The sequence below is a fragment of the Phyllobates terribilis genome, unplaced genomic scaffold, assembly GCF_046119375.1.
Source record: "Phyllobates terribilis strain yellow unplaced genomic scaffold, ASM4611937v1 Scaffold_2__4_contigs__length_985480577, whole genome shotgun sequence".
Taxonomy (NCBI): domain Eukaryota; kingdom Metazoa; phylum Chordata; class Amphibia; order Anura; family Dendrobatidae; genus Phyllobates; species Phyllobates terribilis.
The window spans coordinates 430,177,131-430,201,375 of NW_027362762.1; the positions used below are offsets into that span (position 1 = coordinate 430,177,131).

Below are 24,245 nucleotides of genomic sequence, written 5' to 3' on the forward strand. Positions count from 1 at the left end.
ATCAATTTTAACCATCTTCCCTGTCCGTGCTGAAGAAAAGCAGGCCCAAAGCACGATGCTGCCACCACCATGTTTGACAGTGGGATGGTGTTTTGAGGGTGATGAGCTGTGTTGCTTTTATGAAAAACATATCGTTTTGCATTGTGGCCAAAAAGTTCGATTTTGGTTTCATCTGACCAGAGCATCTTATTCCACATGTTTGGTGTGTCTCCCAGGTGGCTTGTGGCAAACTTCAAACGAGACTTTGGATATCTTTGAGAAATGGCTTTCTTCTTGCCACTCTTCCATAAAGGCCAGATTTGTGCTGTGTATGACTGATTGTTGTCCTATGGACAGACTCTCCCACCTCAGCTGTAGATCTCTGCAGTTCATCCAGAGTGATCATGGGCCTTTTGGCTGCATCTCTGATCAGTCTTCTCCTTGTTCGAGATGAAAGGAGGGACGGCCGGGACTTGGTAGATTTGCAGTGGTCTGATACTCCTTCCATTTCAATATGATCACTTGCACAGTGCTCCTTGAGATGTTTAAAACTTGGGAAATCTTTTTGTATCCAAATCCGGCTTTAAACTTCACTACAACAGTATGTCGGACCTGCCTGGTGTGTTCCTTGGTCTTCATGATGCTCTCTGCACTTGAAACAGAACCCTGAGACTATCACAGAGCAGATACATTTATACGGAGACTTGATTACACACAGGTGGATTCTATTTATCATTACCAGTCATTTAGGACAACATTGGATCATTCAGAGATCCTCACTGAACTTCTGGAGTGAGTTTGCTGCACTGAAAGTATAGGGGCCGAATAATATTGTACGCCCCACTTGTCAGTTTTTAATTTGTTAAAAAAGTTTAAAATATCTAATAAATTTTGTTCCACTTCACGATTGTGTCCCACTTGTTGTTGATTCTTTCCAAAAAAAATTGAATTTTATATCTTTATGTTTGAAGCCAGAAATGTCGCAAAAGGTAGAAAAGTTCAAGGGGGCCAAATACTTTCATAATGCACTGTATCTACAACTTCAGTTTAAAGTGAATGCAGACAGCATATAAAGATTAAGATAATGTAAAAGAACAATCTAAATGCTAACAAAGTGGTGTCTTCGTTGAACTAAGGCAAAGTGTTACATTACCTGTATATTTACATACCGTTTGAATAAAAAAGCAAATATTTAATAAGTCTATTACATGTGTTAACCCTTTATTACACACTTTGCAAGTATTAGTTTTAAAAATGTTTGACTGTAGTCAGTAAGAAGGTCTATGTAGTTATAAACAGTACAGACCAAAAGTTTGGACACACCTTCTCATTTAAAGATTTTTCTGTATTTTCATGACTTTGAAAATTTTACATTCACACTGAAGGCATCAAAACTATGAATTAACACATGTGGAATTATATACTTAACAAAAAAGTGTGAAACAACTGAAAATATGTCTTATATTCTAGGTTCTTCAAAGTAGCCACCTTTTGCTTTGATGACTGCTTTCCACACTTTTGGCATTCTCTTGATGAGCTTCAAGAGGTAATCACCGGAAATGGTTTTCACTTTACAGGTGTGCCCTGTCAGGTTTAATAAGTGGGATTTCTTGCCTTATAAATGGGGTTGGGACCATCAGTTGTGTTGTGCAGAAGTCAGGTGGATACACAGCTGATAGTTCTACTGAATAGACTGTTAGAATTTGTATTATGGCAAGAAAAAAGCAGCTAACTAAAGAAAAACAAGTGGCCATCATTACTTTAAGAAATGAAGGTCAGTCAGTCCAAAAAATTGGGCAAACTTTGAATGTGTCCCCAAGTGCAGTTGCAAAAACCATCAAGCGCTACAAAGAAACTGGCTCACATGAGGACCACCCCAGGAAAGGAAGACCAAGAGTCACCTCTGCTTCTGAGGATAATTTTATCCGAGTCACCAGCCTCAGAAATCGCAGGTTAACAGCAGCTCAGATTAGAGAGCAGGTCAATGCCACACAGAGTTCTAGCAGCAGAAACATCTCTACAACAACTGTTAAGAGGAGATTTTGTGCAGCAGGCCTTCATGGTAAAATAGCTGCTAGGAAACCACTGCTGAGGTCAGGCAACAAGCAGAAGAGACTTGTTTGGGCTAAAGAACACAAGGAATGGACATTAGACCAGTGGAAATATGTTCTTTGGTATGATGAGTCCAAATTTGAGATCTTTGGTTCCAACCACCGTGTCTTTGTGCGACGCAGAAAAGATGAACGGATGGACTCTACATGCCTGGTTCCCACCGTGAAGCATGGAGGAGGAGGTGTGATGGTGTGGGGGTGCTTTTCTGGTGACACTGTTGGGGATTTATTCAAAATTGAAGGCATACTGAACCAGCATGGCTACCACAGCATCTTGCAGCAGCATACTACTCCATCCGGTTTGCGTTTAGTTGGACCATCATTTATTTTTCAACAGGACAATGACCCCAAACACACCTCCAGGCTGTGTAAGGGCTATTTGACCAAGAAGGAGAATGATGGGGTGCTACGCCAGATGAATTGGCCTCCATAGTCACCAGACCTGAACCCAATCAAGATGGATTGGGGTGAGTTGGACCGCAGAGTGAAGGCAAAAGGGCCAACAAGTGCTAAGCAACTCTGGGAACTCCTTTAAGATTGTTGGAAGACCATTTACGGTGACTACCTCTTGAAGCTCATCAAGAGAATGCCAAGAGTGTGTAAAGCAGTCATCAAAGCAACAGGTGGCTACTTTGAAGAACCTAGAATATAAGACATATTTTCAGTTGTTTCACACTTTTTTGTTAACTATCTAATTCCACATACAGTACAGGCCAAAAGTTTGGACACACCTTCTCATTTAAAGATTTTTCTGTATTTTTATGACTTTGAAAATTGTACATTCACACAGAAGGCATCAAAACTATGAATTAACACATGTGGAATTATATACTTAAAAAAAAGGTGCGAAACAACTGAAAATATGTCTTATATTCTAGGTTCTTCAAAGTAGCCACCTTTTGCTTTGATTACTGCTTTGCACACTCTTGGCATTCTCTTGATGAGCTTCAAGAGGTAATCACCGGAAATGGTCTTCCAACAATCTTGAAGGAGTGCCCAGAGATGCTTAGCACTTGTTGGCCCTTTTGCCTTCACTCTGCAGTCCAGCTCACCCCAAACCATCTCGATTGGGTTCAGGTCTGGTGACTGTGGAGGCCAGGTCATCTGGTGTAGCACCCCATCACTCTCCTTCTTGGTTAAATAGCCCTTACACAGCCTGGAGGTGTGTTTGGGGTCATTGTCCTGTTGAAAAATAAATGATGGTCCAACTAAACACAAACCGAATGGAATACCATGCCGCTGCAAGATGCTGTGGTAGCCATGCTGGTTCAGTATGCCAACAATTTTGAATAAGTCCCCAACAGTGTCATCAGTAAAGCACCCCCACACCATCACACCTCCTCCTCCATGCTTCATGGTGGGAACCAGGCATGTAGAGTCCATCCGTTCATCTTTTCTGCGTCGCACAAAGACACGGTGGTTGGAACCAAAGATCTGAAATTTGGACTCAACAGACCAAAGCACAGATTTCCACTGGTCTAATGTCCATTCCTTGTGTTCTTTAGCCCAAACAAGTCTCTTCTGCTTGTTGCCTGTCCTTAGCAGTGGTTTTCTAGCAGCTATTTTACCATGAAGGCCTGCTGCACAATGTCCCCTCTTAACAGTTGCTGTAGAGATGTGTCTGCTGCTAGAACTCTGTGTTGCATTGACCTGGTCTCTAATCTGAGCTGCTGTTATTCTGCGATTTCTGAGACTGGTGACTCGGATAAACTTATCCTCAGAAGCAGAGGTGACTCTTGGTCTTCCTTTCCTTGGGTGGTCCTCATGTGAGCCAGTTTCTTTGTAGCGCTTGATGGTTTTTGCAACTGCACTTGGGGACACATTCAAAGTTTGCCCAATTTTTCGGACTGACTGACATTCATTTCTTAAAGTAATGATGGCCACTCGTTTTTCTTTACTTAGCTGCTTTTTTTCTTGCCATAATACAAATTCTAACAGTCTATTCAGTAGGACTATCAGCTGTGTATCCACCTGACTTCTGCACAACACAACTGATGATCCCAACCTCATTTATAAGGCAAGAAATCCCACTTATTAAACCTGACAGGGCACACCTGTGAATTGAAAACCATTTCCGGTGACTACCTCTTGAAGCTCGTCAAGAGAATGCCAAGAGTGTGCAAAGCGGTCATCAAAGCAAAAGGTGGCTACTTTGATGAACCTAGAATATAAGACATATTTTCAGTTGTTTCACACTTTTTTGTTAAGTATATAATTTCACATGTGTTAATTCATAGTTCTGATGCCTTCAGTGTGAATGTACAATTTTCAAAGTCATGAAAATACAGAAAAATCTTTAAATGAGAAAGTGTGTCCAAACTTTTGGTCTGTACTGTAAATGTTACTGTGCATTTAGAATTTTTATTTATTTTCCCCAGATGGAAATATAAAAAAAATCACACTGTGCATAAACTGTGTTTTTTCCGCTTTTTACCCTTGTTATTTCCATATGTTTTTGCTGCAAAAATGTATCAAGTTAACTGTCCTTACAAAGTGATTGAGATTTATCAAATCTCGTGCACATGTTGCTTATTTTTTTCTTGCTAATTTGAAGCAGTTTCATATCTGCAGTGTGTTAATTCTTTCAGCGTTTTTGCAGCATTCTTCACCGATTCTAAAGACTAGGTGAAAAAAATGCATAAAAAACACCTCCAAAACGCACGCAAAAACTTGCATATTTAATTCTGTGCTTTTCCCGCCAACACTTCAGTATTTGCAGCAGAAATACTTAACGTGTGCACATACCCATAAACTATTATGTCGCCTGGGGTTCATAGTGTGCAATAAAGGATTAAAAATATTTGTCATTTGATCGCTGATTGGGGTATCAATTTTGACCTCCGATTGATGTAACAGTTTTGACCTATCATGTTTCTTTTTATCACATTAGTATGTGCCTGAAGAAAGTGGTATGTCACCTCCATAAATATGCCATTCAACACAAACATCATACTTTAAATGTATTTACTCCAAGAAATGGGCAGAAAAATAGTCAAAATTGAGGGTCTTCATTGGTTGATACCTTTTAATGGCTAACTGAAAAGATGATGATAGCCTAGCAAGTTCATAGATAAATTGATGATAGATGATTGTTGTAGAATAACATCCAATAATATTTTCTAGTCCATGATGCTGTGATCAGGGCTGCAAAAAATGCTTTGCCACAGGTAGAATTTTCTTTTTTATTTTATTGTGTGTATTGTCTAAGCTTTTGTCCTCTTTCCTCTATATATAGAAGCCCAGATTGACATTTGGTACATATAATTATGAAGATCACATTAGGTTCTAATGAGAGTTAGGAATCTTTATATTGCCCATCGTCATTATGTATGGACAGGTAGGGCCAGCGTTATGGGAAAGCAAACTCGGCAAATGCCCATGGCCCCCACCCACAAAGGGGGCAGGCTGCTTCTGCAGCCTCTTTATGAAGTCGACAGAGGGAGTACAGTATTATTTACATTGAATAATGTTTTACATCCTCCGTAGTCCCGGCACAAGTCTCTCTCCCTCTTCCCTGACAGTGCCGGGTCAAAAGTTGAGAGATAGTAGGAGGGGCCAGCTCACAGCACAAAGGCTAGGGACAAGAAGCAACCTGCCAACCTATCTATGTCCCCCTCCCCCTCATCATGGCTGACCCTAAGCAAATGTCTTGGGATCTGCTCAAGTGAAGCAGCAGGATCTGGTAAGTGTATGTGTATATACAGTACAGACCAAAAGTTTGGACACACCTTCTCATTTAAAGATTTTTCTGTATTTTCATGACTTTGAAAATTGTACATTCACACTGAAGGCATCAAAACTATGAATTAACACATGTGGAATTATATACTTAACAAAAAAGTGTGAAACAACTGAAAATATGTCTTATATTCTAGGTTCTTCAAAGCAGCCACCTTTTGCTTTAATGACTGTTTTGCACACTCTTGGCATTCTCTTGATGAGCTTCAAGAGGTAGTCACCGGAAATGGTTTTCACTTCACAAGTGTGCCCTGTCAGGTTTAATAAGTGGGATTTCTTACCTTATAAATGGGGTTGGGACCATCAGTTGTGTTGTGCAGAAGTCAGGTGGATACACAGCTGATAGTCCTACTGAATAGACTGTTAGCTGCTTTTTTCTTGCCATAATACAAATTCTAAGTAAAGGAAAACGAGTGGCCATCATTACTTTAAGAAATGAAGGTCAGTCAGTCCGAAAAATTGGGCAAACTTTGAATGTGTCCCCAAGTGCAGTTGCAAAAACCATCAAGCGCTACAAAGAAACTGGCTCACATGAGGACCACCCCAGGAAAGGAAGACCAAGAGTCACCTCTGCTTCTGAGGATAAGTTTATCCGAGTCACCAGCCTCAGAAATCGCAGGTTAACAGCAGCTCAGATTAGAGACCAGGTCAATGCCACACAGAGATCTAGCAGCAGACACATCTCTACAACAACTGTTAAGAGGAGACTTTGTGCAACAGGCCTTCATGGTAAAATAGATGCTAGGAAAACACTGCTAAGGACAGGCAACAAGCAGAAGAGACTTGTTTGGGCTAAAGAACACAAGGAATAGACATTAGACCAGTGGAAATCTGTACTTTGGTCTGATGAGTCCAAATTTGAGATCTTTGGTTCCAACCACCGTGTCTTTGTGCGACGCAAAAAAGGTGAACGGATGAACTCTACATGCCTGGTTCCCACCGTGAAGCATGGAGGAGGAGGTGTGATGGTGTGGGGGTGCTTTACTGGTGACACTGTTGAGGATCTATTCAAAATTGAAGGCATACTGAATCAGCATGGCTACCACAGCATCTTGCAGTGGCATGCTATTCCATCCGGTTTGCGTTTAGTTGGACCATCATTTATTTTTCATCAGGACAATGACCCCAAACACACCTCCAGGCTGAGTAAGGAATATTTGACCGAGAAGGAGAATGATGGGGTGCTACGCCAGATGACCTGGCCTCCACAGTCACCAGACCTGAACCCAATCGAGATGGTTTGGGGTGAGCTGGACCGCAGAGTGAAGGCAAAAGGGCCAACAAGTGCTAAGCATCTCTGGGAACTCCTTCAAGATTGTTGGAAGACCATTTCCGGTGCTTATCAAGCTTATCAAGAGAATGCCAAGAGTGTGCAAAGCAGTCATCAAAGCAAAAGGTGGCTACTTTGAAGAACCTAGAATATAAGACATATTTGCAGTTGTTTCACACTTTTTTGTTAAGTATATAATTCCACGTGTTAATTCATAGTTTTGATGCCTTCAGTGTGAATGTACAATTTTCAAAGTCATGAAAATATAGAAAAATCTTTAAATGAGAAGGTGTGTCCAAACTTTTGGTCTGTATTGTATATATATATATATATATATATATATATATATATATATATATTTGTATATACACTACCGTTCAAAAGTTTGGGGTCATTTAGAAATTTCATTATTTTTGAAAGAAAACACATTTTTTTCAATGAAGCTAACATTACATGAATCAGGAATATACTCTACACATTGTTAATGTGGTAAATGACTATTCTAGTTGCAAACGTCTTGTTTTTATTGCAATATCTACATAGGTTTATAGAGGCCCTTTTCCAACAATCACCACTCCAGTGTTTTAATGATACATTGTGTTTGCTAACTGTGTAAGAAGGCCAATGGATGTTTTGAAAACCCTAGGAAACCCTTGCACAAGTATGTTAGCCCAGCTGAAAATGGTTTGGCTGATTTGAGAAGCTATAAAATTTACCTTCCTTTAGAGCTAGTTGAGAATCTGGAGCATTACATTTGTTTGTTCTATGAAACCGCTGCACAACTGAGCAACAAGACAAGTACATTAGAGTCTCTAGTTTGAGAAATCGACGACTCACAGCTTCTCAACTGACAGCTTCATTAAATAGTACACGCAAAACGCCAGTGTCAACGTCTACAGTGAAGAGGTGACTCCGGGATGCTGGCCTTCAGGGCAAAGTGGCAAAGAAAAAGCCATATCTGAGACTGGCTAATAAGAGGAAAAGATTAATATTTACCAAAGAACACAGACATTGGACAGAGGAAGATTGGAAAAAAGTTTTATGGACAGATTTATCAAAGTTTGAGGTGTTTGGATCAAACAGAAGAACATTTGTGAGACGTAGAACAACTGAAAAGATGCTGGAAGAGTGCCTGACGCAATCCGTCAAGCATAGTGGAGGTAATGTGATGGTCTGGGGGTGCTTTGATGTTGGTAAAGTGGGAGATTTGTACAAGGTAAATGGGATTTTGAATAAGGAAGGCTATCACTCCATTTTGCAACGCCATGCCATACCCTGTGGACAGCGCTTGATTGGAGCCAATTTCATCCTACAACAGGACAATGACCCAAAGCATACCTCCAAATTATGCATGAACTATTTAGGGAAGAAGGAGGCAGCTGGTATTCTATCTGTAATGGAGTGGCCAGCGCAGTCACCAGATCTCAACCCCATTGAGCTGTTGTGGGAGCAGCTTGACCGTATGGTACGCAAAAAGTGCCCATCAAGCCAATCCAACTAGTGGGAGGGGCTTCAGGAAGCATGGGGTGACATTTCTCAAGATTACCTCAGCAAATTAACAGCTAGAATGCCAAAGGTCTGCAATGTCGTAATTGCTGCAAAGGGAGCATTGTTTGACGAAAGCAAAGTTTGAAGGAGAAAATTGTTCTTTCAAATAAAAATCATTATTTCTAACCTTGTCAATGTCTGGACTATATTTTCTAATCATTTTGCAACTCATTTGATAAATAAAAGTATGAGTTTTCATGGAAAACTCAAAATTGTCTGGATGACCCCAAACTTTTGAACGGTAGTGTATATATATATTACACTTAAACAACACAATGTAACTTCAAATCAATCACAATTCTGTGAAATAAACCTGTCCAGTTATGAAGCATAACTGTTCTCATCCTTTTTGGCTGTTGTTTTGGTCAGTTTTGCATTTTGTTATTGCTCCCACCCCTAGAGGTACAGTACAGTAGCTTGAGGCGGTGTCTACAACCTACAGAAGTTGCTCAGGTAGTGCAGCTCATCCAGGATGGCACATCAGTGCGAGCTATGGCAAGAAGGGTAGCTGTGTCTTTCAGCACAGTGTCCAGAGCATGGAGGAGATACTCACAGAGGAAAACAGTATTCCCACTGATCAATATAACTTAAAGAATCATATGAACAATTTGGAGAAATAAATGACCATCAGATTAAAAACTTGGTAGGATTCTATTACATTACATACTCATCTAGATAAAAGCATGATTCCACATGGTTTGCGAATAAAAAAGCATTCAACATTTGTATACAATGATGAATTTCTCACAGCATGGGATGGTATTCTTTCGGATTGCTCTAGCAACTTATTATCAAATATGAAAAAACTAAAATGAATGAGAAACCCCACAATGGCGAGTTAGGTACTTCCTCAGAGGGGGTGGAGTTAAGAAGAACATGAGCTCTTCATGTGGGAAGAACGCCATTCCTGTCAGAAGAGTTGAAAGAGGAGGATCGCGCTCTTTATTGGCTGACAATGGCGGACTTAGTGGCTTCCACCGTGGAGCCTGAGCACATCCGTCTGTGGAGAAGAAGCAGTCTCTACAGCTCTGATGCCAGCCGCAGCGTGATGGTTTCACCAGGATCTTGGAGCCTCCATGCCTCAGGAAACTGGACTCGCAGGTGCCATGCCCGCAGCTGCCCACCTCCCACCACCTTCCCAGGAACCGGAGGAGCTGTCACTGAGTACTGGAGCTCCAGTCATCCCTACACCTCCCACCGCAGCCATGCCCCGTCCACCACCGTATGTACTGGAGGAGCCGCCGGTGTCCGCGGGCACCCTGACCATGGAAGCACCACCCGCCGCATCGCCATGTCAGCCCCAGCCAGGACCCCACACCGGGGCAGGGGCCTGTCCAGGCAGAAAAGTAACCGCAACTGCTGAAACGTCCGTCCCAGCCTCAGCTCTCACGAGAGGGGCGGGGTTTCCGGCCACACCCAGTGAGCATTGCGCAGTCAAAATGGCGGCGCCAATTGGAGATGTCCAGGAGTTCAGGTACTAGCCCCTTCACCCCCAGTCACAGCCCGGCCAGGGGACACAAGGGTTTCACTGCTGGACCCGAGGGTACTGCCCAAGCGACCACTACTGCCGAGTTACAGCAGCACCTTTCCGACTCATGTTGCGGGGTCACAACAAGCCCAGCCGGAAGTGCTCGATGCACCGCTGATATCAGCCAGCTCTACCCCGGTGAGACCACAGGGAGTTAAAGAGGCGGAGTCATTAGGCCAGGCCGTGCTGTTGCCAGCACCGACAGAACCGTTTCCTGGGATGTGGGGTACAATAGTGCCACCACCTGGAGGACCTTTCCCATCACCTAGCACTTACTTTACTAATTCTAAGTATGGGTGTGCAAGGGGGAAGATTTCATGAAGCAGACTGGATAGTCCGGTCCAGCGAACGTATGTCCCTCTGAAGAGAGATGGAGGTTTATGGGCTCCCGCTAGTGGAGAAAAGTCATGAGTGGCCCCAACGTCCTGATGTGGCGACAAGTAACATACTCCCCCTGGTGGACGAGACTGAACTCTCAACGGCATGTCCCACTGTGTCCGAATCCAGTCAGTCTGGCCAGACTGCTAATGTCCCATCCATCTTACCAGAGCAGCAGGAGGAGTATCAGTTTGAGCAACAGTTAGCACATCGGAAATCCAAAATCATAAGAGAAAAACGGTGTGTGGAGGAGTATGCTAGGGACTGCATGGCAAATCCAGGGAGAGACCGGCTAGAGGGCCGACTAATCAAGGGAGTTGTGATAAATTCTGACCAGCAAAAAGGTTACGGCTTCATACAGGAACTGGGCAATCGTCTGTATAGCTTCGTAAATAGAAGATCTGTAAAAAGGGACTATGATCTGCCACGGACCCGGAGTCTCTGGCCAGGAGACAAGGTTCAGTTCCTCAAGATGTGGGGCCCTCTGGGTTATAATGCCATCTCGGTTTCCAGCATTGTTGAAATGGAGGAGTACCGCCCTGAGGACTGATCGGATGCAGAGGACCCAAAGGTAGTAGGTCAAGTAAGGGGGTTCTTCTCCACCCCTACTAGACACCAATTTGGGACCTGACCTACCCAGGAAAGGGAACCGGCCCCACCGGTGATAGCTCGAGAGTCGACTGCACTAAAGGTTTAGGGACAGTTCCCCGTCTCTCAAGTGACTATTCTGGCTGGGCAAATTGGGTTCTAGTTAGTGATGAGCGAGCATACTCGCAAGTACTCAGTACTCGCCCGAGCATCTCAGTACTCGAGATGCTCAGAGCTCGCCGAGTACTTGCGAGATGCTCGGGTGGATGCTCGGGTCCCCTCCCTGCATATTTGGCGCTCTCTAGAGCGCCAATCAACATGCAGGGATTGCCTGCCAGTCATTGTAATGCCGCAGCTATGGTGGTTGTGGCATTACAGTGATTGGCTCCCTGCACAGCGTCATCAGGTCTATATCAGACATGGTGCCGCTGTGCTTGTCAGTCTACTCTGCAATCAGGCAGTGTAGGGAGAGGTGCTGAGCTAGGGAGAGATTTGGTTGTGTATTAGGTAGTGTAGGGAGAAAACAAGTACATTACACATATCCATCTCAACAAACAGTCCTTCTGAGGACTAATCCATCTGCAGAGATATCAGGCAGGCAGTGTATATAGGCAGGCAGGCAGTGCATATAGCAGACTGCAGTGCATATAGCACAGGAGGCTCCATTCCAGTTCTGCCTTCTGCTGCTGTTAGATATTTCTAGACAAAGGCCCAGGTCTCAGGGGCAAGGAATAATTATTTTTGGATCTTAATCCTCATTATTTGCTTAAAAAGAAATCCAGAGGACACCGTTTTTCTGTGCCATTTGCTTGTTGGCACTGTAGAATACAGCCAGGTCCTTTCCATATTACAGCGCTAAAAATCCAGCTATTTAAAACTGTGGTTTGTCCGTCACACGGATCACATATAATTGCTCTGAAAATACTGGCATTTATGGCCTCCATTCAAATTTTTTTCAGTGTGTCAGCATAGTTTTTGGCACCGGTTTGCTGTTCAAAATAGTTACCTACTGGCCAGGTATTTAAAACTGTAGTTTCTCCATCACACGGATTACATATAACTTCGCTCCAAATTCAGCCATTTGTAGTGAGCGTGGAAGATATTGTCCTCCATTTAAAATGGGCAAGGTGCGTGGCAAGGGACGGGGAACTGGACGTGATGGTGCATGCAGAGGCCGAGGCCAATCCGTGGGCAAGTTGAAATTGTGCCACAACAAACATCCACATCTCCTCGCCAGACGTTCCTGTCCCAATTCCAAGGGGACTGCAGCACACCACTACTGAACCCAGAGCAGTGTCAAAAGGTTGTTGGTTAGATAGCCGATAATGCTTCCAGTCACTTAGCCACCACCACCACCCTGTCTTCCACACGGTCAAGTCTCAGTAGCCGTGAGTCTGGACCACATATTCCTCACCCTGATCCTCCTTCCTCCCACCATGCCGAGTGCCGGGAGACAACTGATCCCACACTTGGACACTCTGAAGAGCTGTTCACTTTTCCATTTATAGATTCGAGTCTCTCGCCCGGTCCACTTGAGGCGGGACAAGAGGAGATCGCATGTAGCGATGCCCAAATATTTGAACAGCCAGGTCACATGAAGGCGACGGTGGGAAAGTGTCACAAGAGGTGGACGATGATGAGACACAATTGCCAGAAAGTCAGAAGGAGGACCAGGATGCGGAAGTGGAAGACGAGTTGTTGGATGATATAGTAACTGACCCAACCTGGCAGGAGGACATGCAGAGCGAGGACAGCAGCACACAGGGTGAGGGAGGCAGAGCACCCCAACAGGCAGGAAGAAGCAGTGTGGTGGCCACAGACAAAAGGCAGGCAACCGTTCCCCATAACACCAACACAAAGGAAGTTGCCAGTACAACTGTTAGGTCTTCCCGAGTCTGGTTGTTTTTTAAAGACTCTGCAGATAACCCCAAAAAGGCCATTTGCACCACCTGCCAGGCCAGCATCAGCAGGGGTGGCAAAACTAGCAGCCTGACCACCACCAGCATGATCAGGCACATGGTAGCAAAGCACCAGACTTTGTGGGCCGAACCCCAGGGTTCAGGAACAGTGTCTGCGGATGGTACCATTGCTTCTTCTGCTGTAGTGCATGCAAGCCAATCCCCTGTCCATGGTGCATGCGAAGATGCCTCCTGCCCTGCACCTGTCATTGTCCATGTCCATGTCCTTGTCCCAGCGCAGCGTTCAGTTGTCCATACCCCAGTCCTTGGAACGCAAGCGCAAATACGCAGCCAACGCCCCACACACCACACTACTAAATTCCCATATTTCATGACTGCTTGCGTTCGAAATGTTGCCTTTTAGGCTTGTGGAGACGGAAGAATTCCGCAACCTGATGGCGGCGGCCATCCCTCAGTACTCGGTCCCCAGCCGCCACTATTTCTCCCGGTGTGCCGTCCCCACATTACACAAGCACGTGTCCCAAAACATTAGCCGTGCCCTCAACAATGCAGTTACAGGGAAAGTCCACCTAACCACGGACACGTGGACAAGTGCTTGTGGGCAGAGATGGTACATCTCGCTGACGGCACACTGGGTTCACATAGTGGAAGCCGGGACCCAGTCGGACCTTGGGACGGAACACGAAGGATTGCGGGCCCTAGGTCAATCAGGGTTGCCCCCACAGTCTACAGCAACTGCACCTTATCCTCCTCAGCCACCTCCTCCTCTTCAGCCTCCATCTCCGAAATGACCACATCACTCACAAGCTGGAAGAACTGCAGCACTGCCTCAGCCAAGTGGCTACAGGCTGTGCTGAAGCTAATATGCTTAGGTGACAAACCGCACAATGCTGAAGAGTTGTGGACAGCTCTGAAAGAGGAGGCAGATCTGTGGCTCACACCACTGAACCTACAGTCAAGCATGGTCGTGTGTGTCAATGGCCAGAACCTGGTGGCAGGTCTGAGGCGAGGCGAGCTCATACACATACCATGCCTGGCCCATGTGCTTAACCTCGTGGTTCAGAGGTTTCTCAAATCCTACACAGAGCTGCCAGATCTGCTTGTTAAAGTACGCCGCCTGTGTGCCCATTTTAGAAAGTCACATACAGCTTCCGCCGCCCTTGCTGTGTTTCAGCAGCGTTTGCAGCTTCTGGCTCACAGACTGGTGTGTGATGTCCCCACGCATTGGATCTCTACACTGCAGAAGTTGGGGAGGATTTCTGAGCAGAAGAGATCAGTTATTGAGTACCAGCATCAACAAGGCAGTCGGTATTCAGTTCAGACTCCACACATAAGACCTCAGGAGAGGACATGGATGTCAGAGATCTGTACCATCCTCCAAAACTTTGAGGACTCCACCAAGATGCTAAACGGCGATGACACCATCCTCCATCTCTGTCTTCTGAAACGCTTTCTCCTCACAATCAAAGAGGATGCATTGCAGGCGGAGCACGATGAGTTGGAGCAAGGAACCATCAGGGTGATTATACACAGCCCAGCCTCATCTCATCCCAACGTGGATTGGGTGACAATAAGGAAGAGGAGGAGGAAGAACAGGAGCTAGTTTCATGTGCTATTGATGGTACTACCTGCACAGCTGTCATACCGTCTGTTCAGCGTGGATGGCCAGAGGACAGAGAGGAGGAGGGGGAGAGCATGGTCAGTCATCCTCTTGGTGAGGACACGGAAGTCTTGCCTGTTAGTAGCCTTCCATGCATGGATGAGTTTATGTTAGGCTGCTTTTCCCATGACCCTCGCATTCTCAAAATTTTGGGTGACAGTCATTACTGGTTGGTGATACTTCTAGACCCACGCTACAAGGAGAACTTTATATCTCTTATTCCTGAGGTGGACAGGTCTACAAAAATGGGGTTGTACCAGAAGGCCCTTGTTGCGGAACTATAAAAAAAAATCCCATCTGAAAACGCTGGCAGGTCACACTTCGTTGGACAACCAAGGAGTACAGGCGAGAGAGACAAAACTTCAATCCAGCAGAGGCAGGGGAACACTGTCAAAGTTCTGGGAGAATTTTCTCAGCCCCTCCCATCGCACAAGCCCTGAGGTGCGAGGTACTCTCACAAGGAGTGCAAAGTTTGGGAAGATGCTGTGGGAGTACCTTGCAGACCGTAAAAACGTCCTCCGTGATTCCTCTGTGCCTTATAATTATTGGGTATCCAAGCTGGATACATGGAATGAACTGGCTCTCTATGCCTTGGAGGTCCTGGCCTGCCCTGCCGCCAGCGTATTCTCAGAGCGGGTTTTTAGTGCCACTGGTGGAATTATAACTGATAAGCACATCCGCCTGTCAACGGAAAATGCTGACAGGCTGACTCTTATAAAAATGAGCAAGGCCTGGATTGGGTCAGACTTCTCAACACCACCGAATGATAGCAGCGTAACATAAACTCAAATCCAGTGTCTTTTTTTGGGAGGTGTATTCCCATGCACCTCTTCACACCCACACATGGGCATATGCTTTCTGATTTTGTCTTTTTGCTCTTGTCCTCCTCCTTCTCCTCATCCTCCACCCCATATCACCAGGGTGACCGTGGTCTGTGATGCAACACTCACATAATTTTTTTAAAGGGTGTTTATGATGCCCGTAAAAAAAAATTTTTATACAGTATGTTCTTGTATACCCCCAGGGGTAAATGTTTGTCAGCCCATACACTTAGTGCATGGGCTTTACAAGTATAGGAGACCCGTTCCTTTCTAATGGGAACATTTTTTTATGAGGCCCTCCTCCACGTCTATTCCAAGAGGCATTGGAGTGCCTTCCAATTTTTGGCAGCCCTTGCATTCACTGCATAGGCAAACACAATGGGAGACCCACTTCCTAATAATGGGAACATTGTTTTAAGGGGGCGCTCTGACCTCCACGTCTCTTCCAAGGGGCATTGGAGTGCCTCCAAATTTTTAGCAACCCTTGCATTCACTGCATAGGCAAACACAATGAGAGACCTACTTCCTAGTAATGGGAACATTGTTTTCAGGAGGCCCTCCTCTAGGTCTCTTCAAAGGGGTATTGGGGTGCATCCAAATTTTGGGCAGCCCTGCCACTGATTGCATACGCAATAACAGTATAGGAGACCCACTCTTTAGTAATGGGAACAATAAAACATAGCTGGCTGATGGCTCTCTAAGAATAGTGAGGGCCGACTGCTGGCCCTTTAAGAATAGTAAAGGTCGCCTGATGGCCCTATAAAAATAGGCTTTGTGACTTGGTGGAGTCCCTCCTTCATAAATGAAACACGATGTGTCTGATGATATCTCACACACCACATCGCCAGATAAGATTGTAAAATGTTAAAATGACAAAATTCCTGGTGAATGCTTTTGTCACGGTTGAAAGCAATGCAAAAGTGAAAAAATGCATCAAAAACGCTAAGTGTGAACATAGCTCAAGGTGTGGAGGAGCATTTTTGTTTTTGGTTATTTATTTTACTTTATATACAAGTCATTACCCTGGAAAAGATGTTCCTGTCGCAAGTGACAGCACGGGAAACTCCCGAACACAAGCCCAAACAGTAACACGGACTTCCAGAGGAAGTTTGTGTTCGGGGTCCGTGACCAAGCAGTAGGTGTTCGGTATGGACACCAAACTTTACTGTTCGGGTTCACCCAACACTAGTGATAATATGTAACATAGTAGGATGGGTACCAAAGTGTCCACAGTGTCTGGCCATCACCTCACCTTTGTTTAAAGGGCAGCACTGGGAGAACACTGTTGTTGATAGTTAGGGGAAAATAACTCCAAGGGGCTGGTTAAGGTTAACCAGGTAGAAAGTCAATGTCGAGGATGACATTATTTTAGGAGGGAAGAGTGTGACGGGTAGATACTGTACAGATGTTTCTAAGCTTCCAGCTACTAAAGGGGTTAACAGGGTGCAGTTAGACTAGGTAGAGTCAGTTCTGAGCTGGAGAGCAACCTGGAAGGATACAGACCTCTTCACTAGGCTGATGATGGTCCTGGAACTCTCTTACTGTGACTGCCTGATAGTTGCTAGGAGTAACAACACCAGAATGAAGTTGAAGAGGAAGTTTACTGTTTTTAAGCAGAGGAAAATTGAACACCACGTCTAAGAACTGGACTCATCAGTCCTACCCTCCCCCATACCTCACTGCAAAGAAGGTAAAGTCTGGCGCTGTGGACAGGGACAGCTGGTGGGTGCACTGAATAGTGCTGCTAAAGAGACTGTTGCTGTTTATGGAAAGCCTGTTGCTTTAAAGAACTGGTGTTTTGTGCTGGCCATGCATCTACATTACATACCATTGTTGAACTGCTCCTAAGGACTCTGTAAAGTGTGTCTGTGCCAGAAAGTCAATACATATTTTGACTGAGAAAGCCGCCATTAATGGTCACCCGGAGTAACAGTTCCCCCAGGATTCCAAGAATTCATGAAACCTGTCTCGCCCCTATCTAAACTTGGCGGCCGACATGTAACACATTATTTACTGCCACAACTGTTTTCTTCCCTTCACATATTGATAGTTCACTTCACATCATCTTATTTACTGCCCTATTCTGTCCTGTTGTGTATGAATATGTGACTCTTCTGATGGTGTTAAACTAAAAGTCTCAAAATCGTGTCACTTTTTCAGTTAGTCATTAAGGCTATGTGCCCACGATCAGGATATAGCAGCGTTCTAAGCAAGCAGGTAAATCCGCATGTGTTCATTGAATAATGCGGATTTACCGCATCCAATATATTCAATTGTGAAAATTTCTACTAGCATCTCCGTAACAGAAATTGACATGCTGCTGCTCATAAACCCACGCCGCGGATGAGTTTACGCAGTGTCAAATAGAAGCACAGTGGGCATGGGATTTATTTAAATCCCATCTACTATGCTTGTATTGTAGAACACAGCGTTTTAGACGCAACACAGGTGAGCTGCATCCAAAACGCTGTTATTCCTGATCGTGGGCACATACCCTTATGGTATCAGCCATTGAGGATTCTCAATTTTTTCTATTTCTCTATCTACTGGCCAACATCGGCATAAATACATTGTCAAATCTGCCTAATAATGACACTTCTCAGCATGTGATGTGGGGTACAACTGTAAGAGTTAATTTATCTCCTCTCACTCAAACTTGCACTCATCCTCTGTTGTAGGCTGCAAAGTGAGCATAAATCATACACAAACACATAGGGTGATGAGTCCCCAAAATATATACTACTGTACGACAGGCAAAAGGCACACACTCTCTCTGAAAGGCTATGGATTCTTTAGAGCATACAAGGACCAAACTTATTAAAGTTTCAAGTTTTAATTTAAAAAGTACAGCATTTACAAGAAAAGTTCTAAAAAGAGAAAAATAAAGCGACACACAAATAAGCAAAAAGGTTATAAGATCAAAACAGAGAAGTAACAGAAATACCTAAATGTTTCTGTCTAAAGTTATTCTTCTGTTTCCTTGAGGGTAGGAGAAAGGTTTATGGAACATATCCAGATCACACTGACCCGTCACATTGTGTAGCTTATCTTTTATATGCCTGGTCCAGGGCTCAAGTTTCCAGGACAGCCTAGCTTGTATTTTTGAAATCGCAGGTCTGTAACTGGACCATGGGCTACTTAGGGGCCAAGCACATTGCATATTAAATAGCTTGGTTATTCAACCTCCCACCTCTCCAACCTGGCCACAAAGGACCATCTGCTCAAACTTTGAAGCTTGGGCTCGCCAGGCCAAGATATCAGGAATGACACTCTCTGTAGTCCCAGTGATAACCCCATTGGCTCAGAGTTCCCATAATAAGAGAACATGAATGTTATTCCCTTTGTGTAATATCACTCATGTGAATGACAGACTTAATCTAATGTAATTTTACTGATGTTATAATCTCCCTTACAGGCATACAGTGCATTACAAAATGTATCAGCCTTTTTGGTGTTTTTCCAGTTTTGTTGCATTACAACATGGAATTAATGAATTATGTAACAGACCTGACAACATATCTCAAATGGTTACAATAGAAAAAAATACTGTGGCTAAAAAAATAAATAGCTAGAGAGATAAATACTAAAAAGATATTAGTTAGTGCATGTGAATCCACCCCTTTTACTATTTAAAGAGAGTCTGTCATCAGGACTTTATACCCCAAACTAATGGCATGTATGTAAAGGCACTTTAGTGATGAGTAAATCCTTACCTTTTTGTAGAAATCTAATTTCCTGTTTTAGAGAAATTTATTGTTGACATTGTATGCTAATGAGCTGCAAGTGCAATGGGTGAGCACTGCACGTATTTAGAGCTCACGTGTTTTCCGAGTCAGCTGTCAGTTTATCAACATAGTTACATAGTTTATAAGGCCGAAAAAAGACAAGCGTCCATCCAGTTCAGCCTATTTCTTGTGCACTGCAGCTATTCCGCAGCGTTGATCCAGGGGAACGCAAAAAAAACAAAAACAAAACAAAAAAAAAAAACATGCGGTATAGGCCAATTGACATCATTGAGGAAAAAATTCACTTCCCGACACCAATCTGGATTAATTAACTATCACTAAGCATAAGATGTAATTTTATTGTTCTCAAGAAAGGCGTCCTACAGGTTTGGAGAATCTGCTGAAACCCACTCCTGACAGTTGGGCTGAGAGATAAATTGTCCATATGAACAGCTCTATTGAATAATGTGGGTCAGTGTGCTGCCCATGTAATATCCGAAAAAAATCGTACAGCACACATCTGATTTATATACTTGTCTGCATGAACCCTAAAGCTAAGTTCCCACGATAACTATCTGGTGCGTTTTTGATGCTGCATATTTTCTGCAGCATTTCTGCACCATATGTCTAAATTTGGTTACTTATGTTTTTCATTGCATTTTTGAGTGCATTTTTATACATGCATTTTTCAGCTGAGGTTTTTGTCCCTTTTTGGTATGTTATGTTTTAGGAAAAGTTCCCACGAAGAGTATTTGGTGTGTTTTTCACTAAAAACGCATATGTATTTTATACTACGGGTTTTCCTCATGCCATTAAAGTCTATTTGGAAAATCTGTGAATAAAACCCATATTTACCACAAAAGAAATTGACAAGTTGCAAATTTTAAAATCACACCACAGGTCAATTTCCGTAGTGTTAAAAAAAGGCACAGTGGATATGAGATTTCTATAAATCTCATCCACTTTGCAGGAACTGTAAAACACTTCATTTTTTTGCACATGAAAATTGGCAGTGTTAAAAATGCAAAAGCGATCATGGGCCACAGCTCACCCACGACTACCTCACTGGGGCATCTTACATATGGCGTAGTCAGCAGGATGCGAGCTCGCTCGAAGAAAATGGGTAAGAGCCGTCTCAGAACAAAAAAGTGTTGGAAGACATGCTGCCCAAGATGGCAGCCCGAAGCATGGATTTCAAAATGGCAACAGTGGGGGTGAAGAACAGGAGAATAACCACCTATCGTGGGAGTGGACGGCGCCCGAGAGCGTGAAAAAGTGTCCAGCCCCCACGAGTTCTGACCCAAAGAAGGAGGGGCCCAGTGGTCAAGATCCGTCCCAAGATGGGAGTTACGTTGAAGAAGAGGGCACGGCGCAAAGTAAAGTCCGGCCCAGTGAGTGGCAGCGCGTCAAGAAAGGAGGCGCAGCTGAAGGTGGAGGCGCCGTGGGTGAAGTGTGATGCGGCGGTTGCATCAGAAGATCGTCCCAGAAAGAGGAGTCGGGCGTGCAGGAAGCACGTCACAGGTAAGCGCCCAGTGCCATTTTATGCCTTGCGCGCGAGGAGAAGGAGGTGCAGCAGAAAAGTTCCTCAGAAGATGGCATAATTAAAGTTTGGGAGTAGTTTTCCTCTGACACTAAAAAGGGGTTAAAAGCATGTTTTCAAAAGAACCCTCTGGGACTGCAGTTTAATCCAGGTAGGGGTTAACTGTGACAGCCAGCCCAGTAGAGGAAGGGAAAACCCAGTGTTAATGTTGAGTACCGGAAGTGACCTCAGTCAGTAGCTTGCAGTACTTCAGAGAAAACTGACAGGCTCTATTCTGGCTGCTAGGGTAGACGTGAGCCTAGTATCCCGAGCAGTGGATCATCAGACACAGGAATCCCTCCATAAGAATCCCCTTAGTTGGCCTGGGAACCTTGAGAGAGTTGTCGAGGACCTGGGGGCACATTCTGTCTGCAGGCTTGCAGAAGAAGTTAGGACTCAAGTCTAGGGTGTGGGGAGAACTAGGATCCGGATATACTGTCTTTGGTGAGGAAGATTCTCTAGGGCTAGAGAACAAAGCAACAGAGATGCTTCACCTAAATTGGGAACCAGGGCTGAAGTTGTATCAAGGACCTGTCGGAGAGATGACAACCCATTGGGCCTTATCCTTTATACCTGCCTGTAAATATTATAAATACTGCCAGTTACCAAGTAAAGTTCCGGTTATTATCATGAACTTTGTGTCCTCTGAATTCATTGCTGCCCTGGTTCCAGAAGAGAAATTCCTGGAGTCAGAAAGGACAGGCTGGTCGGAAGTAAGTGGAGAACACCACATACACTGCAGCACACCAGAGGAAGGGCACACTTAGTCTGTAGGGTGCCAAAACGAGCATGGGCCACAGCTCACCCACGACTACCTCGCTGGGGCACCTTACAGAAATACTATATGTCTTAGCCATTCATGAAATATGTTTCCGAAACCCTCAGGACATGGCAAATGTTCACCTGGGTCCCAGCCCTGTATAGCACATAGGGCTGGAGAGATACATAGCACAGCTATTCAGAAACTCATAGGACCACTGTGTTTGGTCTGCATGCATACCAGGGGCCTGGCTGGATATGATGACACCAGAACTGGCTCCCTAGGGCCGTCCATTAAGGAATTATAACTCATTTTAGTTTCTGGAGTTTATAGCTGATAGAGGGCAGGGGTGGAGATTTAGGTCCAGCCCAGGGGGCAGGAGGGGGTGACCCAGAGAGGTTAAAAGCTACTGCAGCTCTTGGCCTAGGGTTTTTTCTCTGGGAAGTCACAACAATTCATTGTGTAGGAGAAGTCACCCAACAGGGGGAACCACAAGCCTTCCATGTGGCAGCCATCCCCCGCAAGACAGGCCTTCCATCTGACTGGTAACTGACTTTTAATGTATGCTTATATCTTTTGTACCACTAGTATTGTTTTTACATCTCTGACCATTATGTATGTATAATCCTTATGTATATAGTGTATTGTCTAGTGTGCCCTTAAGGCGATTAAATATATAATCTAATCTTGGGCTGTTCTTTTGCTTCAATCCACAAATCCACACGTCCATTGTTCGGCTTAATTCCCATTTCTGCCGGGGCTGGTTTCTGGCCCGATATAATTCCCGTTAACGGACCGGGGGCTTATATCTAATAGGAACTGGTGCCAGCTCTACCAGGCTCACAAGGTTCTGTTTTACTGGTGTCAGTGAGAGGGGCCTCTCAGCCTGTCAGGCATATGAGCGAGTGTTGAGCCACATCATTGACTGAGTGAGCCACCTCTTCTCATTCTCTGTACCTTCCTGTACCCGTGCGGACAGGGGGTGTCTGTGTAGAACTTTACCAATATGACCTTACGTGTCCCCGAGGGGTGTGCAAAGTGCAGATCCGTATCACGTGATCCGTCTGACTTAATTGTGACGTCAGGCAGGTGGTGAGGTGTGGATCCTTCACATGTGGTGGCAGCAGCGGGATTCTGCTTGATCTCTCTGGTGCCATTCTTCACAACTTGCATCTGTAATTGTAGCAAAAGTTAGCTCCTCAAATTATTGATTTTCAGGGGGTGAATACATATGCACCATAAAATTCAAATTTTTTTTTTTTTTTTTTGTCCCAGTAAAATATATTGTGCACCTTCCAAGTGTTAGACATGTTGTGTAAATCAAGTAGTACACCCCCCCAAAAAAAAATTTTTAATTTCAAGCTGTAACAAATACAAAATACCAGCATTTTTGCTAGACACGGTAAAACCTTTGAAAATCAATGCTAGTAACATCTTACATTGTGAAAACTGGAAAATTACCTTACAATCTGGAGAATGACCTACCAATGATATTGGAATCTGTCAGTAGGATCAACCTTCTAAGCTGTCTACATGGGCATGCAAGTCATACAAAGTTGAATAGATTGATACCTTGATATCTACAATCTGATGTCTTATTCCAGAGAAATCCACGTTTTTCTTAAAGGGGTATTCTCAAGTTATTATTTATATTTAATATTATACAATTGGTTTCCATGGAGCTTGGGCACTACATCCTGCCCAGGCCCTGGCCTAGCGTGTGTAGTAGTTACATTCCAGGACAGAAGTAAACTCCTAACATACCAGCCACCTCTCTCCAGGCCATTCATTTCTATATAGCAGTTAGCTGCTAACCGCCCTCTTAGTTCAGGGCTATTATCAGTCCTGAATAATCACAATTCCTGACACGGCACCCAGCATTATATTGGCAGTTTCTACAGCAGTTCAAATCACGGTTCTCACTTCCCTGAGCAGTGTGCTTGTTCAGTCCTTGTTATCTCTATATGTAAATATAGTGACTCAGAACAAGCACAGACAGACCATTAATGTGTAGTAGCTGATTGAAGCTGCTCACCAGAACTGTCACTCAAGGAGGTGCACCTGACCCCAAGCAACCAGGAAGTAGAGACTACATAGTTCTGAGCTGCTCAAGAGACAATTTGAGAATAGCTGTCACTGGTTTACCATGACAGAGAGAAGCCAGGGGACTGCAGCGTCTGATTCCTCCTGCTCCTGCACTCATTAGAAGCCTTTCACCTTTAAATTAAATGGTGCAAGTTTCTTTTAGCAGTGCAGGGGTTAATCTGCTCAGTTGAGAGCTCCTGGAAGCTTACCTGCCTTAATGCTCGCAGCTGTTCACTGTTAGCCACTCCCCTCTCCTATATATACTGGACACAGGCTACCAGTCATTGACAGAGCTAGTTTCATTGCTGCATGCTTAGGCATTCGGTGGTTTGTTGTTGTTTGAGAAGGCGTTTGGTGGATTTATCTGAGACTGTTGCGTGGTTTTGAATGTGTGTTAATCCTCTCCTTCTCCTACTTTGGTGTTTCTCATCCTCCACTCCCCGGTGTTATCGTCTGTTTGTGTGCATGTATTTGTATGATTGGTATTTTCTTTTATCCCTATTTGTATTACCTTGCTAGTCTGGGTGATGTATTGCGATGCACTACTACTCCTTTC

General features: G+C 44.3%; 1 protein-coding gene across 1 annotated transcript in view; it reads left to right on the plus strand.

Moving 5' to 3' along the window:
- LOC141246073 (multidrug and toxin extrusion protein 2-like) overlaps positions 1-24,245 on the plus strand; it is a 301,790-nt gene that overhangs the window by 269,952 nt on the left and 7,593 nt on the right. The gene's annotated exons all lie outside the window — the stretch shown is intronic.